Source organism: Microcebus murinus, chromosome 13 (assembly GCF_040939455.1).
Source record: "Microcebus murinus isolate Inina chromosome 13, M.murinus_Inina_mat1.0, whole genome shotgun sequence".
In the NCBI taxonomy this organism is placed as follows: domain Eukaryota; kingdom Metazoa; phylum Chordata; class Mammalia; order Primates; family Cheirogaleidae; genus Microcebus; species Microcebus murinus.
Window position 1 is genome coordinate 35,851,346 of NC_134116.1, and position 5,934 is coordinate 35,857,279.

Here is a 5,934-nt window from a genome sequence, read left to right on the forward strand (position 1 = left end):
GATGAACTTAGTTTTCACTATGTGGGCACTGATTTATTATTAAATATGAATTGATTAAGTGTTTAAAGGAAATACACATTGCAAGTGGGCATTATTTATGTTAAACATACAATTATCAAGGAAGTGTGAAAGTTGTTAAATTAAAATGCCACATTTCTGGTCTCTAGACTGTGTTGTTATGTGTCATGATTGTGAGGAACCAGATACACATTCAGATTCCCAAGATTGATTATCTGGTTGATAGCTTCCAATAGCCCCTAAGGCCTTTTTTCCTCTGGTTACCTGCGTTTGGAGCATTTCACTGTTTAATTATTATTGTACTTTAGCAAAGGTGAAGGGTTGAAATGAAATTTGGAGGTTAGTCATTACATTTCACAAGCTCCTTTTGAGAGTTCACTAGGTTCAATGTAGGATGAAATTAACAAAATGCAGGGTCCCTACTTGATAGGAGACAGAGGTGGTAACAAACTTTAATACAAGACACAGTGAAATGAGCACAAATAACTGCATGCTGATTGCTGTAAAAGTTCACCTGTCTGTGTCTCTCAGCACATGACCCTTTTCTTTACTGTCCACAAATAATCCAGAATTAGCATTTACTCTTTTCTCATATAATGTCAAATCCAGCCTCGTGTTCCAGAGGCTTATATTATTTATCTCTGACCTTTGCTGGATTTCAACTTCCTAATTTCAGCTGGGCACTTTGACATACAGGTGTTCTGAATCCCAGGGGAATGTAAGGAATACTGAAAAGGATAACATAGGAAGTACCCTTTAAGCAGTGACCTAAAAGAGCCTACCTTCTCTTGAACAGTTAGTTATAAAGTATCAATAATAATAATGCCCACACAATTCATTATAGTAAAAGTAGGCATAATAAATACAATTGTGATTGGTGGAAGAAAACCAGGAGATGTTGCAGCCCTAAGATGTAAAGGTCCAGAAATCCAAAACATTGTAGAGGCCAAGCTTGGAGAGAGAAATGACTCTGAAGTGACAGACTTTCAGCCATTAGTCAGTCTCAGAAGTGACACACATTAAAGAATCAACTGATTGAAAAAGTATACCCAAATTGGGAGATCCCATTGAACACTTCCAGGATCCAAGACTCATTTGACCACTGGGAATAAATAACCCCATCATGTTAGGTAGGCAGCATGTATGATGGAAAAGACACCCAAAAGAAAAAAACAAATGATATCCTTGAGTGTTTCCACAATCTGGTTGACCTCAAACAAGTTAGTTAATATATCGGAGCCTTGGTTTAATAACCTATAAAATACAGATATTAATATCTTTGCTAATTTATATATCCAATCAATAAATTTTAGGGTATAGACTATATAATTTTAGTTCATCCACTAAAGTATTGGTATACACAAATGCAAAAGACATATAGCTCCTACTGTCCTGAAACTCACAATCTAATAAATTAATAAATAAATAAAAGCAGTTTATGTGTTATAGGTACTCACATATAGATATGTACATGGTAAGAATCATGGAGTTTAAGAAAACTCATCAGAGAAGTTGCTACTTGAGTTGACCATTAAAGGGAGTTTGCCAAGCAGACAGGGGTATTAATGGCATTCCTGGAAAAAATGACTATCATGTGGAAAAACTGAAAGAGTGAAACAGTATGGCCAGTTCAGGTGAAGGGCTAACCCTTAACAGGCTGGGAAGGGGGTGTGATAGGTGGGGTTGAAGAGACAGGTCAGAGAAGTATCCCATACAATGGTGTTTGCCCTTTACCATGGGCTAGTGTTTCTCAAATATCTGAAGATCACATGCCACAGACTCATTTTTGGGTATTTGTATAAAATGCAGATTCTTGGCACCCAACTCCGAAGAATATCATCAGAACCTCCAGGATGGGGCCCAGAAATATTTAATTTAACAAAGACTTCAAGTAGCTCTTATGCACCTAAAGTTGAAGAAGCACTGCCATTTAGATATTTGCAAAGCACTGAGTATATTAAACAAGTGGTTACAGGATGAGTTTGGATTAGAGGACTGCAAGACATAAAGCAGAGAGACTGGGTAAGCAGCTTTCACAATTGGCAGGTGAAAAGGTGAGTCTCAGAGAGAAGTGTGTGTAGGGATGTGGAACAAGGCAGATCTGGAAAGATAGAGTCATCACAGCGTACTGACCAGGTAGACGTGAGAGGTGAAGCTCAGTTAAGAGGTATCTGCCTAGGGTGGCCATTAACCTAGTTCAGGGGTCAGCAGACTATAGCCAGAGGTTCACATCCAGCCTGCTGAGCTGTTTTTGTAAAGAAAATTTTATTGGAATACAGTCACACCAGTTTGCTTAGTATATTGGCTATGCTTGTCTTTCACTACAACTGCACAATTGATAGCTGTGGCAGAAGCCCACAAATGGCCTGAAATATTTACTATCTGGCCTTTATAGAAAAACTTTGCTGATTCCTAACTCAGATACACCACATTAAGGGAAAAGAGAGGCAGGAATTGAGTTGAAAGAGAAAAAAGAGTCCTGCAGATGCAATGAATTCCATCTGGGTTATAATGATTTAAGATACCATAGGTTATCTACAGAGAAAATTAGGAGACATCTTTGGGTTAAAGACAAAAACTTGTTCATCACGGTTTAACAATGCTAATTAAAGAAAAGCTGAATGGATATGTTTCAGAAAAAGTTAGAAAAAGTAGAAGAAAAGGAAAGAAGAGATCAAGAGTAAAATGTTGAAGGTCAAATGCAAGTGGAATGGATGGAGAAGAGAAATTCAGAGAAGACTGCAAGGAACAAGGAAGGCTGGTGTCAAGAAAGTGGAGAAGGGAACTCAAGACACAAAGGAGGAGGCTGAGAATCTCAGTGAAATGAGAATGGAAAAGTGATCTCTGAAATTGGCAATTTGGAAAACACTGGAGACCATATCTAGAGCAGCTTGTATGTATGCCCGTGGCTATGTGGCTGTGTGTGAGAGAGAGATAAAGAGGATCACAATATACCTCTATTTTCTCATCTTCTATTCACTCATTTATACACACACACATATAAAATGTCATTTTAGCCATAGAGAAGGATTAAGCCTCTAGTTAAAGGTAGTGGATTACAAATATATGATTTTTCCTCATCCTCCTTCTAAAACTCCACTGAAATGACAGAAAAAGCAAAAATAAAGAGGTATAAACCCACAAGGACAGAGTTGGAAGAGAAGATACCAACCACCTAGAAATATTAACAAAATTGTGTAAGATAAAAACCAGATAGACAAGGGACTTATTCAGTGGACTCGTTCAGATTTTTGCTTTCTCTGCTAAATGTCTATCGGGGAGGCAGACTGACACATTTCACAACCTAGAATATACTCAGGAATTGGAGGCAGCAGGTACTTTTAAAGACAAGAGACTTCACGAAGTAAGGCCCAAAATAAAAGAAGTGAGTGAAAGTCTACCAGACCAGACCCTAGCAGCCATAACAGCCCTGTATAACTGGTGACTGTTACCTAGTCAGCTAAAAACAGGTGACATTTCCTGGAGAGGTTGTGCCACATTATCCCTGGACTCTGGACTTGACTGCAGCAAGGACAGCTGAAGATGGGAATGTGGCCCCTTACTGGAATAAAAAACAATTAAGCAAAGACCTGCCGTATAAATAGTGAGATCTTCAGCCCTCAGCCCTTTTAGCAGTGACTAGCAGGCCAAAATGTCTGAGACAAGAGATGAAGATTCTGTTTTCAGGAAATAACCAGTCCAAGGAAAAAAAAAGGTACCTACAAATACCAACATTGGGGTCAAGGAGAGTTCTTACTGCAATGGGCTACGTGCCTGCTCCACTTTGCCCACGTTTATAAAATTCCCAAGTTGCTCTTAGTGCCACATTTTTAAATATGAATGAGTAGGCAAAAGCCAGTAGACATTTTAGGAAGCATGGAAGTGAAATAGCCTAAAAAAAAAAACAGAAAAAAATATAGTGAGGAGATTGAGGAAATAGGAAAATATGGAGAACACAAGGAAAATCAACAAAGTTATAATTCATTTTCCCAGAGCAATAAGAAAAAAGAAGCGAAACAAGTATGATATATGAACAAAAGGAGCATTCAAAGGTCAAGAAGGCACTCTTGGAAATTGAAAATATGGTAGGAGAAATAAAACACAGTAAGAGTTTCCGAAGTCAAAATTGAGGAAAAGTAAAATGTGAAGTTGTAGCTCTACCAAATTGTGCTTCAGCAAAACTAAGGAAGGATATTAAGGAATCCAGGAAGCAGGTGAATCCCACACAGGAAAGACTCAAAAACTATTCCCAAGATGATAGAGAAGGAAGGAAAAAAAACCTGTTTAGCCTGTCTACGAAGCAATCAGTCTGGTTAAGAGCAGAAGAACAGAGAGAGGAAGGATATCTCCAAGAAAACAAATAAAACATACAGGAGTGTTTAGTTGACTGATAGCTACATAGAAAAGCAAGCTCCCACCTCCAAAAAAGAAGAAATGCAAGCAAACAAAAAGTGATTAGATAATCGTTAATCACTCCCGAATTCTTGTGTAAAGAATTTTTTACACAAATTCTTGTGTAAAAATATATATATATGTATAATATATATATATATATATATATATATAAAGTCATAGTATATGGCTTGGATATAAGCAAATTTACCTTGTCAAAATAAACACTAAAGATTGTTTTAACCAAAACTTTAATATAAATAAATTGGATGAAAAAGTAGAAGGAAAATGTACTTGATGGTTATGGGATAAGAAACCTAAATCTTAATTTTCTATAGTAAAAATCTAATGCCTACTTTGGAAAACAATTGAGGAGTAGCTAGGAAAGCTGACGATATGCTTATCCTATGACAAAAAAAAATTTCACTTACAGAGAAACTGCTCATGTGACCAGGATACAGATACCAAAATATTCACAGAAGCATTGTTTCAGCCCCAAATGGAAACAACTCAAACTCTATCAGCAATAGTTTAAATAACTAATTTTTTTTGGTGTATTCATATAGTGAAATGCTTTTCAACAGGTTTCTCAACTTCAACACTGTTGACATTTTGAGCCAGATTATTCTTTTTTTTTTTATTTTAGCGTATTATGGGGGTACAAGTGTTAAGGTTACATATATTGCCGATGCGCCCCTCCCCCAAGATTATTCTTTGTTATGGGGGGCTATCCTGTACATTGTAGGATGTTTAGTAGCATCCCTACCTCCTACCCAGATGACACAAGTAGTATACCCCCAAGCTGTGACAACCACAATGTTTCTAGACATTGCCAAATGTCTCTTAGAGAGAAAATCACCACCATGAGAACTACCGCACTACAGTATGGATACATTAATATAAAGTTCAAATTCGACAAGACCAAGCTATATTTTATAGGGATGCACACGTAGTTAATAAAAATAAATAAAGGAAAGCAAGGAAATTATTATACAAATAAGTCTAGTTGCTATTTTAGCGAGATAGTGGAAAGTTGTGATTTGGAAGAGATACATGGAGATCTTGGCTTTGGAGCAGTGTTTATAATTATTAGTTATTATATTATTTTACATAATAACATGTTATTTACATGTTATTTATACATTTATATGTATTTATTTATATAATAACATGTTGTTTACATGTTATTCTGCATGTAAATACACATGTTCATATATAATATAGTTATGTGCAATATATTGTATTCCATATTTACTATAATAATTACAATTTTATAGTTATTTTTTAAGTAAGGATGTCTTATGCCCTTTTCTACATGTGTTATATTTCACAATTTAAAAAGTAAAAATAAGAAGCATATAACTAACTATATGTAATTGAAAAATCAGGAAATAGCAGTATAAGCATGTTATTTAGAAATATGAAAGGAAATGCCTGAAAAGTTAGCAGTAAAAGAAATAAAAGAAAATCATTGTTTTAGGAGTGTAAAATTCACAAGGGTAAAGGGGAGGGGCAGGGAGCTGC